Genomic DNA, 18295 nt, shown 5'->3' with positions numbered 1-18295 from the left:
GGGAAGGACAGAAGCAGCAAAGGGATCGGTAAGAGGGAAGGACAGAAGCAGCAAAGGGATCAGTAAGAGGGAAGGACAGAAGCAGCAAAGGGATCAGTAAGAGGGAAGGACAGAAGCAGCAAAGGGATCCCAGGGCCTCTAAGCAGAACACAGTGCCCACTACAGCAGGTGATTAGACATCAGGATACTGGACCCTCATCTCCCTTCCCCATCATGGAGTGGGGATGGGGTGGGGTGGGCTTTAGTTTAGCAATTCCAGATGGACTGGCTCCTAGCCAGCTCATTTTGAGATCTCCCCACCACTGAGATGTGCATTATCATCTTTTGTAGTTGTGTGGTGGGTAATGTTTAGTGTACACAACCCACACATGCACACCCGCGCGCGCGCGCGCACACACACACACACACATATACATGCCCAGCATTAGAGAAAGCATAATTGAGTGAAACCTTCAAAGCTTCTCTCTGCTGGAAGGGAATGGAAGCCCCAGGGCATATTGCCAAGTTCCTCCTTTCCCTACAGATGCTATAAAGGACATCCCAATCCCCTACAGGTTTCCAAATGGAGAGGCTGCTTGTAATTATTTGAATGCTGAGAGAGAGACACTTCACAGGCTTTTATTTCTAAGCAGTTGTCTTGATGTCAAGCAGCAGGACTGTTCTGGGAAAACTAGGCTTATGATTATTTCTTTTTTTGGTGGAAGAGAGATTTTGTCCACATAAAATAAATGAATTGCTTGGAAGCATAAGGGAATGGGAGGGGGGGTGGATGATGAGATTACTTAAGGGGTGCAATGTATGTTATTTGGGTGATGGATACCCTAAAAGCCCTTACTTTACCACTACATAATCTATGCATGTAACAAAATTACACTGTAGTCCATACATTTATACAAATAAGAAAAGAAGAAGTGAATTGCCAGCCAGGTGTGGTGGCTCACGCTTGTAATCCCAGTACTTTGGGAGGCCGAGGCAGGCAGATCACCTGAGGTCAAGGTTCTAAACCAGCCTAGCCAACAAGGCAAAACCTGTCTCTACTAAAAATACAAAAATTAGCTGGGCACAGTGGTGAACACCTGTAATCCCAGATACATGGGAGGCTGAGGCAGGAGAATCGCTTGAACTTGGGAAGCAGAGGTTATAATGAGCCGAGATCTCGCCACTGCACTCCAGCCTGGGCCACAGAGAGAGACTCCCTCTCAAAAAAAAAAAGAAAGAAAGAAAGAAAAGAAAAGGAAAGAATGAAATGAATTGCCAAATTGTTATGGAAAAACAAAAAATAGTGGATACACTTAGGAAAGGGAAGGAGGGATGTCAGGTACCACAGGCCTCGTAACACATCCTCCCCTCACTCACATTTTCATCTGTGTCTGAGGGCAACTACCTCTCAAAAACACTCCTTTGAAGGACTTGTCAATGAGGTCAACGGAGTCTATGCGGCTAGCACCTGATCACCTCTGTAAATGAAAGCACGCTTTTCCTTTCAGGGAAAATACACAAATAGACCCTTTTCTGGGGCAGCTTCCAAAATGTCTGATGCTTTATTGTTCAATTTTGAAGGCTTTGACAATGGAAATTGTGACTGCTGGACTATTTGAGTATCTGTCAGGGCTTAGAGGCTCTCAGCTTTCTGGGTCAAATCAGAAGTGGGCTTACCTCTCCTCTCAATTCATATAATTCAGGTCCTCATTGTCTCTTACCTGGGCTCTTATTGTAGTCTCTTAAATCCAGCCCTCTTTCTCCTTTCCTTCTTTTACTTCTTTCCCTCCCTCCTTTCTTCTTTTGCTTAAATATTTATTGCTACATTACTAATCACCCCAACATGAACCTGTTCAGGAACTTTTTCTGGTAGTGACCTCTGCATTCTCCTGACTACAGTTTCCTCACCTGCATCTGTCCTTTCTGTGGGCCTGAGATTTGGGGCCAAGCCCAAGTAAGTGCATCTAAGGAAGAATATTTCTGGGACCAGGTGCCTCTCCCTCTCCCTACTCACTGTTAGCTAAATTTTCAGCCCTGGAGCCTCCACCTGGAGCCTAAATTTTTAGCCCTGGAGCCTCTCCCTAATTTTCAGCCCTGGAGCCTCTCCCTCTCCCTATTCACTGTGAGCTAAATTTTCCAATTTGCCTTTCGCACTTGGCCAAATATGGCCAAGAACACCTGAGGGCATATTCTCATATCCCTTCTTCAGGCAAAAATTAGTTTAAGGGATTGAGTGAGTTCTGGAAAGCTAGGAACTCATTGTTTATGATGCTGAGGATGAGGAATCAGGTAAGGACCAAGACTTGAAAAATGGGGTACCAGCTGAGCTTCCCCCAACTTTTCTAGGATAGGACACTTGCAGCCAATTGTTAGTTCACTCTGCACTTCGAGGTATGAGCTTAGCATTTATTTCTCACCTTCTCAGACAGTCCTTTGGGTGGAAAAGTTTTTGTTTTTGTTTTTGTTTTTTGAGACAGAGTCTTGCTTTGTCACCCAGGCTGGAGTGCAGTGGTGCTTTCATGACTAACAGAAGCTTCAACCTCCCTGGCTCAAGCGATCCTCCTGCTGCAGCCTCCTGAGTAGCTGGGACTACAGGTGTGTGTCACCACGCTTGGCTAATTTTTGTATTTTTTTTAGAGAGACACGGTTTGCCATGTTGCTTGGGCTGGTCTCAAACTCATGGGTTCAACCTGGAAAAGTATTTTTAATTGAAATGGCAGATTATACTTGAAAAGGATTTGGATGAGGAAGCATGTGCATTGGGGGAGAACATTCTTTTAGCCATAAGTGCATGGACTTTGGTGTCAGATAAGCTAAAGTTTAAACACTTGCTTTGTCCCTATTGGCTGTGTGGACTTGCCTGTGTTATTCTGTCTTTCTGATCCTGTTTTTCATCTGCAAAATGAGCATTATAATGACACCTACTTTTCTTGGTAGCTCTCAGGGTTAGATCATGTACATGAAGTTCTAACATATAACCACACATCATATATACCAACTATTACCATAATCATTGAAAATTAAAGCTTGCATTTTGCTGGTTGGGATATCCTGAGTCTTTTGAACAAATTTTCTGGAAACTTGAAAAGTCAAAAACCACTTTTAGGGTTGTCTCAAGGAAATAAACTTTCAGCTTGCCTAGATGGTTTCCAATTTTAGAAAAGTTAAATGCACTTAAAGCCAGTTTTAAGAGGCCTGGATCATTCACGTATGTTTCCAGGGTTGAAGGTTGGAGAGAAGGTGTGGTATTGTGGTCACCTGCAGTGTCTCACCCATGGGACTCAGTCTACAGCTGGAAAGTGCCTTGGTCTTGCTTCCAAGAGAGACTACAAGTCCAAGAGAAGCATCTTTGCCCCTTATCTTAGGGCAGGGACATTCACAGCAATCACTTAGTTTGAGAAAGCAACCCTTAGCTAAAGTCAGTCCTTACAGCAAAGGACATACATTTAGGATGATTTACACTTTCCCCACTGGGTATGTGTGGTGAGTACAAGGAATGCCCTTCAGAATGGCCACACAGTAATTATTTTCATTTTATGAGAAGTGTGCTTAAATTGTAGTCCAGTTTACAAAACTAGGCTAACTAGCAGGTCAATGGTGATGCAATTTTGAAGGGTGCTTGAAGTTGTCAAAATGGGAACAGCAATTAGAGGGCCTTTTTGTGAGTACATTATTTCCTTTGGATATGGCTTTATGTCATATAAACATATATGACATAAAGTACATATATATAAAAATTATGTTTACCATATTTTGTCAATTCTAAGTCATAGATTTTGTTTTCACATTGTAAGATTACTGAAATCAGGATATGTGTCACAATCTATGGCATCTTACGATCATCGGAACAAGATGGTCTGTCATTGTCATGGCCTGAAGATACACAAATTTAACTTTGCTTGTTCATACTGATATCACTTCACCTGAGCGTTATCTTGGTCATTCATACTGACATCACTTCGTCGGCGTGGGTTACTGGTATTATGTGTGCTAACTTTTTTTTTTTGAGACAGAGTCTGTCTCTGTCACACAGGCTGGAGTACAGTTGCAAAATCTAGGCTCACTGCAACCTCTACCTCCAAGTTCAAGTGATTCTCCTGCCTCAGCCTCCTGAGTAGAGGGGACCACAGGCGTGCACCTGGCTAATTTTTTGTATTTTTAGTAGAGACGAGGTTTCATCATGTTTCCCAGGCTGGTCTTGGTGATCCGCCTGCCTCAGCATCCCAAAGCACTGGGATTACAGGTGTGAGTCATTGCACCGGCCAATGTGTGTTAACTTTAAATGCTATTTGAAATGCCTTCAGAAAGGTTACACTACAATCTGGCATTGAATGAAAGGTTTTTGTGGCCTAGAAAGGCACAAAAATAGCAGTAAAATCTAGAGATGTTGTTAGTGAAATAAATGTTCATTATTGGAGAAATGACTGCAATTCCAGAAAGCAATAAACAAATGCTTTATATACATCATAAAAAGCAGATACCCACTGTGTTAGTCCATTTGTGTTGCTATAAAGAAATACCTGAGACTGAGTGATATGGTCTGGCTGTATCCCCACCCAAATCTCATCTTGAATTGTAGCTCCCATAATTCCCATGTGTTGTAGGAGGGAACTGGTGGGAGATTTTTGAATAATGGGGGCGTTTCCCCCATACTCTTCTCATATAAGTGAATAAGTCTCATGATATCTGATGTTTTTATAAGGGATTTCCTCTTTCACTTGGCTCTCATTTTTCTCTCTTGCCTGCTGCCATGTAAGACATGCCTTTTGCCTTCCACCATGATTGTGAGGCCTCTCTAGCCACATTGAACTGTGAGCCCATTAAACCTCTTTTTCTTTACAAGTTGCCCAGTCTTGGATACGTCTTTATCAGCAATGTGAAAACGGACTAACACACTAGGTAATTTATTTAAAAAGACGGTTTATTTGGCTTATGGTTTTGCAGGCTGCACATGAAGCATAGAGTTGGCATCTGCTTCTGGCGAGGGCCTTAGAAAGCTTCCAGTCATATTGGAAAACAAAGAAGAGCCAGTGTGTCACATAGCAAGACAGGGAGCAAGAGAGAGAGGGAGGAGGTGCCAGGGTCTTCCTGACAATCCAATCTCACATTAACTCATAGAGTGAGAACTCAGTCGTTACTGGGAGAACTGCACCAAGACATTCATGAAAGACTGGCCCCCGTGACTGAAATACTTCCTGCTAGGCCCACCTCCAACACTGGAGGTCACATTTCAACATGAGATTTGGAGGGAACAAAACATCCAAACCATATCATCCACAAGTAGATGAAACTGTGCTGTGTTTTGTATTGAGATACTTGCAAAAGAATTGTTCAGTACACATCAAGCCATGTACCTACAGGCAGGAGAAATTGCCAAATTCCTTGGATTAGATAAAAGAAACTTCAAGGCAACAAGAGGTAGGCGTGACTGATTTATGCATTATGCAGGATGATTCTCAAGGAATTGTGTTTAACAGCGACACTTTTTCCTTTAGTGTTTTTATTTATTTATTATTTATATATTTATTGAGATGGAGTTTCACTCTGTCACCTAGGCTGGAGTGCAGTGGTGCAATCTTGGCTCACTGTAACCTCTGCCTCCTGGGTTCAAGTGATTCTCCCACCTCAGCCTCCCAAATAGCTGGGACTACAGGCAGATGCCACCACACCAAGATAATTTTTAGTAGAGATGGGGTTTCACCATGTTGGCCAGGCTGGTCTCAAACTCCTGACCTCAATTAATCTGCCTGCCTCAGCCTCTCAAATTGCTGGGATTACAGGCATGAACCATGGTGCCCAGCACATTTAGTGTTTTTAAAATAATGGTATATCTTATAATCAATTGAGTCTTAGAGTCCATGAAATATAGTACATTGAAAATGACACATACATATTCATTAGCAGCAAATGCTGTCATCACCTAGAAAATACATTTAGCAATTGTACACAAAACAGGCTCCTCTGCCCCCACAAAACTCTCATGCTTCCTTTGTTTTTTGGTCCCTCCTGTAAACAATTCTACAACTAGACAAAACCTATGAGGCAAATGTTTTCAGCACAATACAGCAGACAATGCAAGTCTCTGATTCTTGAAAGAAGAGAAATTTGATATTCCTTGGCTGGCCAGACAAGGTGAAGGCTGTCAGGGCTCTTAATCCCCCACTGATGAACTCACAGCCAACATTTATTTGAGTCTCTACTGTGAACCCTCATGTCTGGTTCTGAAAACTGAAGTGAATCAAAGAGTCATAACCCCTGCCCTGTGAACCTTACGGTAAGAAAGACCATCCAGGCAAGATGGCTGAATAGGGACAGCTCCAGTCTACAGCTCCTAGCATGAGCAACACAGAAGACAGGAGATTTCTGTGTTTCCAACTGAGGTCCTGGGTTCATCTCACTGGGGCGTGTTGGACAGTGGGTGCAGCCCACTGAGCGAGAGCCAAAGCAGGGCAAGGCATTGCCTCACCCAGGAAGTGCAAGGGGGAAGGAAATTCCCTTTCCTAGCCAAGGGAAGCTGTGACAGACAGCACCTGGAAAATCAGGTCGCTTCCACCCTTATACTGCGCTCTTCCAAGGGTCTTAGCAAACAGCACATCAGGAGATTATATCCTGCTCCTGGCTCGGAGGGTCCCACGCCCACGGAGTCTCACTCATTGCTAGCACAGCAGACTGAGATCTAACTGCAAGGCAGCAGCGAGGCTGGGGGAGGGGCACCCGCCATTGCTGAGACTTGAGTAGGTAAGCAAAGCGGCCGGGAAGCTTGAACTGGGTGGAGCCCACTGCAGCTCAAAGAGGCCTGCCTGCCTCTGTAGACTTCACTTCTAGGGGCAGGGCATAGCCAAACAAAAGGCAGCAGAAACCTCTGCAGATTTAAACGTCCCTGTCTGACAGCTTTGAAGAGAGTAGTTGTTCTCCCAGCACAGAGTGTGAGATCTGAGAATGGACAGACTGCCTCCTCAAGTGGGTCCTTGTCCCCCAAATAGCCTAACTGGGGAGGCATCTCCCAGTAGGGGCCGACTGACACCTCACACGGCCGGGTACCCCTCTGAGATGAAGCTTCCAGAGGAATGATCAGGCAACAACATTTGCTATTCAGCAATATTTGCTGTTCTGCAGCCTCCACTGCTGATACCCAGGCAAACAGGGTCTGGAGTGGATCTCCAGCAAACTCCAACAGATCTGCAGCTGAGGGTCCTGACTGTTAGAGGGAAAACTAACAAACAGAAAGGACATCCACACTGAAACCCCATCTGTACATCACCATCTTCAAAGACCAAAAGTAGATAAAACCACAAAGGTGGGGAAAAAACAGAGCAGAAAAACTGAAAATTCTAAGAATCAGAGCACCTCTCCCCCTCCAAAGGAATGCAGCTCCTTGCCAGCAATGGAACAAAGCTGGGCAGAGAATGATTTTGACGAGTTGAGAGAAGAAGGCTTCAGACAATCAACCTTCTCCAAGCTAAAGGAGGAAGTTCGAACCCATTGCAAAGAAGCTAAAAACCTTGAAAAAAGATTAGACAAATGGCTAGCTAGAATAACCAGTGTAGAGAAGTCCTTAAATGACCTGATGGAGCTGAAAACCATGACACGAGAACTACATGATGAATGCATAAGCTTTGGTAACTGATTCAATCAACTGGAAGAAAGGGTATCAGTGATTGAAGATCAAATGAATGAAATGAAGCAAGAGGAGACATTTAGAGAAAAAAAATAAATAAATAAACGAACAAAGCCTCCAAGAAATATGGGAGTGAAAAGACCAAATCTACGTCTGAGTGGTGTACCTGAAAGTGACAGGGAGAATGGAACCAAGTCGGAAAACACTCTGCAGGATATTATCCAGGAGAACTTCCCCAACCTAACAAGGCAGGCCAACATTCAAACTCAGGAAATACAGAGAACACCACAAAGATATTCCTCGAGAAGGGTAACTCCAAGACACATAATTGTCAGATTTACCAAAGTTGAAATGAAGGAAAAAATGTTAAGGGCAGCCAGGGAGAAAGGTCGGGTTACCCACAAAGGGAAGCCCATCAGACTAACAGCAGATCTCTTGGCAGAAACTCTACAAGCCAGAAGAGAGTGGGGGCCAATATTCAACATTCTTAAAGAAAAGAATCTTCAACCCAGAATTTCATATCCAGCCAAACTAAGCTTCACAAGTGAAGGAGAAATAAAATCCTTTACAGACAAGCAAAAGCTGAGGGATTTTGTCACCACTAGGCCTGCCTAACAAGAACTCCTGGAGGAAGCACTAAACATGGAAAGGAACAACTGGTACCAGCCACTGCAAAAACATGCCAATATATAAAGACCATCGATGCTAGGAAGAAACTGCATCAACTAATGAGCGAAATAACCAGCTAACATCATAATGACAGGATCAAATTCACACATAACAATATTAACCTTAAATGTAAATGGGCTAAATGCTCCAATTAAAAGACACAGACTGGCAAATTGGATAAAGAGTCAAGATCCATCAGTGTGCTGTATTCAGAAGACCCATCTCACATGCAGAAACACACATAAGCTCAAAATAAAGGGATGGTGGAAGATCTACCAAGCAAATGGAAAACAAAAAAAGGCAGGGGTTGCAATCCTAGTCTCTGATAAAACAGACTTTAGACCAACAAAGATCAAAAGAGACAAAGAAGGCCATTACATAATGGTAGAGGGATCAATTCAACACGAAGAGCTAACTCTCCTAAATATATATGCACCCAACACAGGAGCACCCAGATTCATAAAGCAAGTCCTTAGAGACTTACAAAGAGACCTAGACTCCCACACAATAATAATGGGAGACTTTAACACCCCACTGTCAACATTAGACACATCAATGAGACAGAAAGCTAACAAGGATACCCAGGAAATGAACTCAGCTCTGCACCAAGTGGACTTAATAGACATCTACAGAACTCTCCATCCCAAATCAATAGAATATACATTCTTCTCAGCACCACATCGCACTTATTCCAAAATTGACCACACAGTCAGAAGTAAAGCACTCTTCAGCAAATGTAAAAGAACAGAAATTATAACAAACTGTCTCAGACCACAGTGCAAACAAAGTAGAACTCAGGATTAAGAAACTCACTCAAAACCACTCAACTACATGGAAACTGAACAACCTGCTCCTGATTGACTACTGGGTACATAATGAAATGAAGGCAGAAATAAAGATGTTCTTTGAAACCAATGAGAACAAAGACACAACATACCACAACCTCTGGGACACATTTAAAGCAGTGTGTAGAGGGAAATTTATAGCACTTAATGCCCACAAGAGAAAGCAGGAAAGATCTAAAACTGACACCCTAACATCACAATTAAAAGAACTAGAGAAGCAAGAGCAAACACATTCAAAAGCTAGCAGAAGGTAAGAAATAACAGATCAGAGCAGAACTGAAGGAGATAGAGACACAAAAAACGCTTCAAAAAATCAATGAATCCAGGAGCTGGTTTTTTGAGAAGATCAACAAAATTGATAGACCACTAGCAAGACTAATAAAGAAGAAAAGAGAGAAGAATCAAAGAGACTCAATAAAAAATGATAAAGGGGATATCACCACCAACCCCACAGAAATACAAACTACCATCAGAGAATACTATAAACACCTCTATGCAAATAAACTAGAAAATCTAGAAGAAATGGATAAATTTCTAGACACATACACCCTCCCAAGACTGCCTGGCAGAGACACACACAAAAAGAGAATTTTAGACCAATATCCCTGATGAACATCAATGCAAAAATCCTCAATAAAATACTGGCAAACTGAATCCAGCAGCACATCAAAAAGCTTATCCACCATGATCAAGTGGGCTTCATCCCTGGGATGCAAGGCTGGTTCAACATATGCAAATCAATAAATGTAATCCATCACATAAACAGAACCAAAGACAAAAACCACATGATTATCTCAATAGATGCAGAAAAGGCCTTTGACAAAATTCAACAGCCCTTCATGTTAAAAAACTCTCAATAAATTAGGTATTGATGGGACGTATCTCAAAATAATAAGAGCTATTTATGACAAACCCACAGCCAATATCATACTGAATGGGCAAAAACTGGAAGCATTCCCTTTGAAAACTGGCACAAGACAGGGATGCCCTCTCTCATCACTCCTATTCAACATAGTGTTGGAAGTTCTGGCCAGGGCAATCAGGCAGGAGAAAGAAATAAAGGGTATTCAATTAGGAAAACAGGAAGTCAAATTGTTCCTGTTTGCAGATGACATGATTATATATTTAGAAAACCCCATCGTCTCAGCCCAAAATCTCCTTAAGCTGATAAGCAACTTCAGCAAAGTCTCAGGATACAAAATCAAAGTGCAAAAATCACAAGCATTCATATACACCAATAACAGACAAACAGAGAGCCAAATCATGAGTGAACTCCCATTCACAATTGCTTCAAAGAGAATAAAATACCTAGGAATCAAATTTACAAGAGATGTAAAGGACCTCTTCAAGGAGAACTACAAACCACTGCTCCATGAAATAAAAGAGGACACAAACAAATGGAAGAACATTCCATGCTCATGGATAGGAAGAATCAATATCGTGAAAGTGGCCATACTGCCCTTCGTAATTTATAGATTCAGTGCCATCCCCATCAAGCTACCAATGACTTTCTTCACAGAATTGGAAAAAAATACTTAAAGTTCATATGGAACAAAAAACCACTTTCAACATTGGACAGGTCGAGACAGAAAGTTAACAAGGATACCCAGGAATTGAACTCAGCTCTGCACCAAGTGGACCTAATAGACATCTACAGAACTCTCCACCCCAAATCAATAGAACATACATTCTTCTCAGCACCACGTCGCACTTATTCCAAAATTGACCACATAGTCAGAAGTAAAGCACTCTTCAGCAAATATAAAAGAACAGAAATTATAACAAACTGTCTCAGACCACATTGAGAGCCCGCATTGCCAAGACAATTCTAAGCAAAAAGAACAAAGCTGGAGGCATCATGCTACATGACTTCAAACTATACTACAAGGCTACAGTAACCAAAGCAGCATGGTACCAGTACCAAAACAGAGATATAGACCAATGGAACAGAACAGAGCCCTCAGAAATAATACCACAAATCTACAACCATCTGATCTTTGACAAACCCAACAAAAACAAGAAATGGGGAAAGGATTCCCTATTTAATAAATGGTGCTGGGAAAACTAGCTAGCCATATGTAGAAAGCTGAAACTGGATCCCTTCCTTACAGCTTATACAAAAGTTAATTCAAGACAGATTAAAGACTTAACTGTTAGACCTAAAACCATAAATACCCTAGAAGAAAACCTAGGCAATACCATTCAGGACATAGGCATGGACAAGAACTTCACGACTAAAACACCAAAAGCAATGGCAACAAAAGCCAAAATTGACAAATGGGATCTAATTAAACTAAAGAGCTTCTGTACAGCAAAAGAAACTACCATCAGAGTGAACAGGCAACCTACAGAATGGGAGAAAATTTTTGCAATCTACTCATCTGACAAAGAGCTAATATCTAGAATCTGCAAAGAACTCAAACAAATTTACAAGAAAACAACAACCCCATCAAAAAGTGGGCAAAGGATATGAACAGACATTTCTCAAAAGAAGACATTTATGCAGCCAACAGACACATGAAAAAAATGCTCATCATTACTGACCATCAGAGAAATGCAAATCAAAACCACAATGAGATACCATCTCACACCAGTTAGAATGGTGATCATTAAAAAGTCAGGAAACAGCAGGTGCTGGAAAGGATGTGGAGAAATAGGAACACTTTTACACTGTTGGTGGCACTGTAAACTAGTTCAACCATTGTGGAAGACAGTGTAGCGATTCCTCAAGGATCTAGAATTAGAAATACCATTTGACCCAGCCATTCCATTACTGGGTATATACCCAAAAGATTATAAATCATGCTGCTATAAAGACACATGCACACATATGTTTATTGCGGCACTATTCACAATAGCAAAGACTTGGAACCAACCCAAATGTCCATCAATGATAGACTGGATTAAGAAAATGTGGCACATATACACCATGGAATACTATGCAGCCATAAAAAAGGATGAGTTCATGTCCTTTGTAGGGACATGGATGCAGCTGGAAACCATCATTCTCAGCAAACTATCGCAGGGACAGAAAACCAAACCCCACATATTCTCACTCATAGGTGGGAATTGAACAATGAGAACACTTGGACACAGGAAGGGGAACATCGCACACCGGGCCCTATTGTGGAGTGGGAGGAGCGGGGAGGGATAGCATTAGGAGATATACCTAATGTAAACGATGAGTTAATGGTTGCAGCACACCAACATGGCACATGTAACAAACCTGCACGTTGTGCACATGTACCCTAGAACTTAAAGTATAATTAAAAAACAAAAAGACAAAAAAGAAAAAAGAGAAATTCACATTTGCTTTGCTCCTGCAGGCCATTCCTAGGCTGGAGCAGAAAAGTTGAGCCCCAGTGGAACACAGGGGTCTTGCTGGGTGGAGAAGGCAGAGAATGAAGTTTGGGGTGTTTGGAATTAGTAGAGAAGGGTGCTAAAGAGGAGAGAGTGCACAACGGGGAGCATTCTGGGTTGTCTGTGTGCAGAGCAAGGCTGTACTGGAATGCAGAGAACTAAGTCAAGACCACAGAAGTAGTGAAGTCCTGGGAAATTTTTGAGTTCCCACACAGTCAGTGTTCAGAGACCTTGCTGAACACCTCAAGCATTCAGTTGAGATGTCAGAAAAGCCATAATTTAGGAGTAAGGACCACATTCTGGATTGAAAGCCATGCTTCTAGGACTATGGACAAAACTTGAAATAGATTGGCCCTAACAAAGCCTACTAAATTCTGACTGCATCAAGAGAATCTACCAGTAATTTAACCACTGGTCAGAAAAACTTAGCTTTTTTTTTTTTTTAAGGGAAGACAACATAGTTCAGACTTTGTACAAGGTATCATTTACAATGTCCATCATATGATCAAAAATTATCAGACATGTGAAGCAGGAAAACAGAACCATAAGCAATAGAAAAAGCACTAAATAGACACTCTGAAATAACCTAGGTGTTGAAGTTAGCAAAGGACTTTAAAGTTATTATTATAAGTATGTTCAAGGGTTTTTAAAAAAAGGATTGGCAAACGAGAGAATAGAAGGATAAGAAGACAAAAATTTTAAAAGAGTTATTAAAAATCTGTCTAAAGTTTTAAGAAAAGATGTATAGAATGAGTGAATAGATCAGTAGACTAGAAATGGAAATAATAAAACAAAAAAATGGCCAGGCACAATGGCTCATGCCTATGATCCCAGAACTTTGGGAGGCCTACCACTTTGAGAGGCTGAAGCAAGAGGACCATTTGAGGCCAGGAGTTTGAGACCAGTCTGGGCAACATAATGAGACATTGTCTCTATTTTTTAAAAAAAGACTGGATTTGAAGGCTCACATTTGTAATTCTGGCACTTTGGGAGGCAGACTACTTTAGCTCAGGAGTTTCTGAGCATCTGGGGCAACATAGGGAGACCACATATGTACAAAAAACGTAAAAATTAGCTGGACATGGTGGCACACACCTGTAGTCACAGCTACTTGGGAGGCTGAGGTGGGAGGATTGCCTGAGCACTGGAGGTCGAGGCTGCAGTGAGCCATGATTGAACCATTGCATTGGAGCCTGGATGACAGAGTTAGACCCTGTCTCACAAAACAAAACAAAACAAGACAAAAACCAAAAACCAAATGGACAAACAAAAAAATCCCCAAGAAACACACCACCACCACCAAAAAAAAAAAAAAAAATAGCTCTGGGTTACTCAGTTTACTAGGGTAGTGCTCTGTGGTGGTTAAGAGCACAGACTCTGGATCCAGACTGCCTGGGATCAAATGCTGATCTTTCTCCTTAGCTGTGAAAATTACTTATACTTTCAGAGCTTTCATTTTGTCATCAGCAAAATGAGGACAAAAACAATAGTGTCTTCCTTTTGGAGCTGTTGTAATAATTAAAGGAGATAAATATAAAGTGCCTCTCTCAGTGCTGACTAAGTATTACTTTTTAAATTATTTCAACTTTTCTAGGGTTCATCTGAGAACTCCAGTGTAACACTCTCGTTTTTGTGGCCTTCAGAAGGACCCCCATGTCTCACGAGTGGGCTTAGACCATACTTTGACAAATAGTTGACTTAGATAACTAAGGTAACTTAGGTAGTAATGGCTACATGCCTATGGGACATTTACCAGGATTTTTGAATTTGTTCAACCTCTCATTTTCCTCCAAGCAGGAAAAATGTGAGATAGTGATTAGGCATGTGTGTGGTGGGGGTGGGGGAAATAAGTGAGAGAGAAAAAGAGAAAAACCCCACAATCAAAATATGGCCTTATTCCGTCAATTGCTTTTAAATTAAAAACATTTAAAATCAATTTCAATTTTGAGGGGGACTTATTTAAAATGTAGATTCAAATCCTTTTCTTTTTCCCTGCTGTCAGGAAAATATGTGTGTGTGTGTGTGTGTGTGTGTGTTTCTGGGTGAATGTTTCAATTTTTACTGACTTCCATATAACTTGGGTGGCCAAGATGCTCCTTGAAATTAAAGTTAGTCACATTGTTTATGCTGTTCATGATTTAAAGATGCTATCTGAGACTCTATTCTGGCTTTGGGAGTTAATAAAATAATTTTAGTCTGCTTTATCACATCTTCATAAAGTTAGTGACTGTTGAGCCAGGCAGAAATATTAATGTAATGAAAAAACAACAGTGCTACAGTATTTCTCAGTTGAAGCAGGGATTTTCCAATACGAATAAATAAAATAAACCATGCAGGTAGGTGTGGTGGTACCATTCTCTTAAAACTTTGTCTTAACGTTCATCTAGTCAGTGCAGCCTCTCTAATCATCTTAGACCATGATGCATCTCTCCTTGTTTCCTTTTGATTATCTTTTAATGTATTATATGAGTTTTTTGTTTGTTTGTTTGTTTGTTTTAACAGAGTCTTGCTCTGTTGCCCAGGTTGGAGTGCAGTGGCACAATGTTGACTCACTGCAGCCTCCACCTCCTGGTTCAAGCAATTCTTGTGCCTCAGCCCCCTGAGTAGCTGGGACTACAGATGTGCACCATCATGCCTGGCTAATTTCTGTATTTTTAGTAGAGACGTAGTTTTGCCATGTTGGCTAGGCTGGTCTCAAAATCCTGACCTCAGGTGATCTGCCCACCTAGGTCTCAGATTCCACAAAGTGCTGGGATTATAGGTGTGAGCCACTGCATCCAGCCTGTATGCACTTTTTAATTTAGAAACTTCTGTCCAATTCCTGACGGCAGGGAGCGTATTTTATATTCCTTTCTTATCTCAGTGCCTACAACATACAACAGTGCCTGGCATACAGATGTTTGGCGCTGTTGGTGCTTTTAACTTTATCTTTATTAATAGTATCATTATTAATTACAATTAGTATCATTTATTCAAGTATTAATGAGATCAATTGTGACCTGCAAAAGGTACTTATTGTGGCAATTTAGATTCCCAGTTGGCTAATACCCTAACTGTTAAATTCATTTAAGAAATATTAAGCTATCTATAATAAATGAGTCATTTAATAATTTGTCCATATTTGTGTGGAATTCACTTTGGAGTCATACAGGCTGGGAGCCAACATCGGGCCATGGTTCTTAGCTGTGTGGCCTTGGGGGAGTAAGTTTCCTCTTTTCTTTTTGTAAGTTTTTGCTTCAAGGGCTTCCCTTTGCTCCAAAGGGTGATAGGTAAAATGTAAAACATGTAAATTAGGAAGATATAGCTACCATTACAACCAAAATCTGTAGATACATGGACTGGAAACATAATAGATACATATGGTGGTGAGCTGGGGCTAAAGGTACAGGCTTGGGGCCTCCAGGTGCAGAGACAGGCAACAGCAGGACTTCACATTACTCAAGGAAGTACAAGCTAAAATAGCTCCATACAAGGCAAGGCTTCAGATCCAGGGTCACCTGTGCAAGCCACAAGCTGGTCTGGGGTTTCCTTGCCTAAGAAACAATGTGAGGAAGGAAAATCATTCCCCATCAATTCCAGGAATTATGTCTTACTTCATCTACCTTCCCAGGGTGGGCAGAGGAAGGAGACAGAACTTCACAGCCAGGACCTAGACCAAGCCTGGGTAAATGGATATGCAGGATCTCTAATATCGTCACAAGGCAGCTGGATGTCCCGGGAGGATGAACAGAGGCAGCAGCAAACCAGTTAGTAGGAAGTAATGTACTTGAGGGGTAGGGTGAAACAGGGAGAAAAGAGAGTGAAGAGGGACATCACTTCAAGATAGGCTAAAAAATAAATTTGAAAACACCCGAGGAAAAACAAAAACCAAAAAAAGAAAAACAGCAATATAAATCAACAATCAAGCGATGAATTCACACCAGATAAAATGAAAATACAGTTGATCCTTGAACATCATGGGGTTAGGTACACTGACCACCCCACCCCCATGCAGTCAAAAATCCACATATAACTTCTGGCTCTCCAAAAACCTACCTACTAATAGCCAATGTTGACTGGAAGCCTTATTAATAACATGAACAGTTGATAAACATATATTTTGTATGTCATATGTATTATATACTATATTCTTACAATAAAATAAGCTGGAGAAAGTAAAATGCTATAAAAATTATAAAGAAGAGAAAATATATTTACTATTCATTAAGTGGAATTGGATCATCATAAATGTCTTCATCCTTGTCATCTTCACTTTGAATAGGCTGAGAAGGAGGAGTAGGAGGAGGGGTTGGTCTTGCTGCATCAGGAGTGGTGGAGGCAGAAGAAAATAAGTGGACCTGAGCAGTTCAAACCTGTGTTGTCCGAGAGTCAACAGCTACAGAGCAATCTGAAAACCATATACGCTAAGAATTCTCAAGAGATGAATAAATAGCTGTAGAATGAGAAATTACTGAACACAAACAAACAGAAGTGAGACCAGGTAAATATGCTAAGAACCAAATAGAAATCTTAGAAATTGAAAAATAAGGTCACTGAAATAAAGGTCCGATAGACAAGACAAACTCTAATATTATACTAAGCAATTGGAAAATTAGTCCTAAAGGATGGAATCCAGAATGTAGCACAGAAAGAGGGAAGGATAAAACACATACACAAAAATAGAGTAGTTTGACAGTCTTTAGCAAACATCTAAAAGGAGTTCCAGGCCAGGTGCAGAGGCTCCTGCTTGTAATTCTGGCACGTTGGGAGGCAAAAGTGGGATGATTTCTTGAGGCCAGGAGTTTGAGACCAGCCTGGGAAACATAGCAAGACTCCATCTCCACAAAAAGGAGGAAAAAACAGCTAGGCATGATGGTGCACCTACGCACTTACTCAGGAAGCTGAGGCAAGGGGATTCCTTGAGTTCAGGAGTTCAAGGCTGCAATGTGTGTTATCACACCACTGAACTCCATCCTGAGTGACACAGCAAGACCCTGTCTCTGAAAAATAAATAAGTAAAAGGAGTCCAAGAAGTGGATTAGAAGAATGCAGAAAATTAATATTCTAAGAAAATGCTTAGAATTTTCTAGAATTAAAGAAAGACATAAATCCCTGAATTCATAGTATGTACTAAAAATTATGCAGATAAAAATAAATCCATATGTACACACATTTGATGAAAACTGCAGAACATTAAGGATGAAGAAATTTTAAAAAAAATTCAAAGAAAAAATAAAAATCATGCAAAATAACTATGATGAGCTTGACAATCAGTTTCTCAACAGTAAAAATATTAATAAATTTCAGGAAACAATAGATTAATGTCCTCAAGGTACTGAGGAAAAATAAATGCCAATTTAGAATTGTGCCCCTAGCTAGGCCCCTGATCCTGATGAGGGTCTCCAGGAAAATATCAAGCCATTCATCCCTTCCCAAGCCCACATCAGGCTAACTGTCCAAAGATTTACTAGTGGTCTGGGAACCCAATCATTTAAATCCAAGAAAAGGATGACAAGACATCTCTCTCTGCCTAAACCCAGGACAGTGGAACCATCTTATGTATCCTTGTTTGGCAACCAAGGGGAAGAAATTATTATGGTTCTAGGGCCAAATGGACTGGAGGGGAACAGAAGACTTCTCAAACTCAGTGACCATCTGAACTCAAATAACCAAACTTGGAATCCACCAGTAAAATTAAATCTGGCAATTTTTCTAGGACTTTCATCACTTCAAGTTATTCTCATATAACTTTTCTTCAAACTTTTGTCCTTGCTGTGTCTGATCTATAGGAATAATAGTAGGACAAGAGAATAATTAACTTTCTTCGCTAAAACCCTTTGAGACT

The sequence above is a fragment of the Papio anubis genome, chromosome 2, assembly GCF_008728515.1.
Source record: "Papio anubis isolate 15944 chromosome 2, Panubis1.0, whole genome shotgun sequence".
Classification (NCBI taxonomy): domain Eukaryota; kingdom Metazoa; phylum Chordata; class Mammalia; order Primates; family Cercopithecidae; genus Papio; species Papio anubis.
This window is presented reverse-complemented; position numbering follows the sequence as displayed.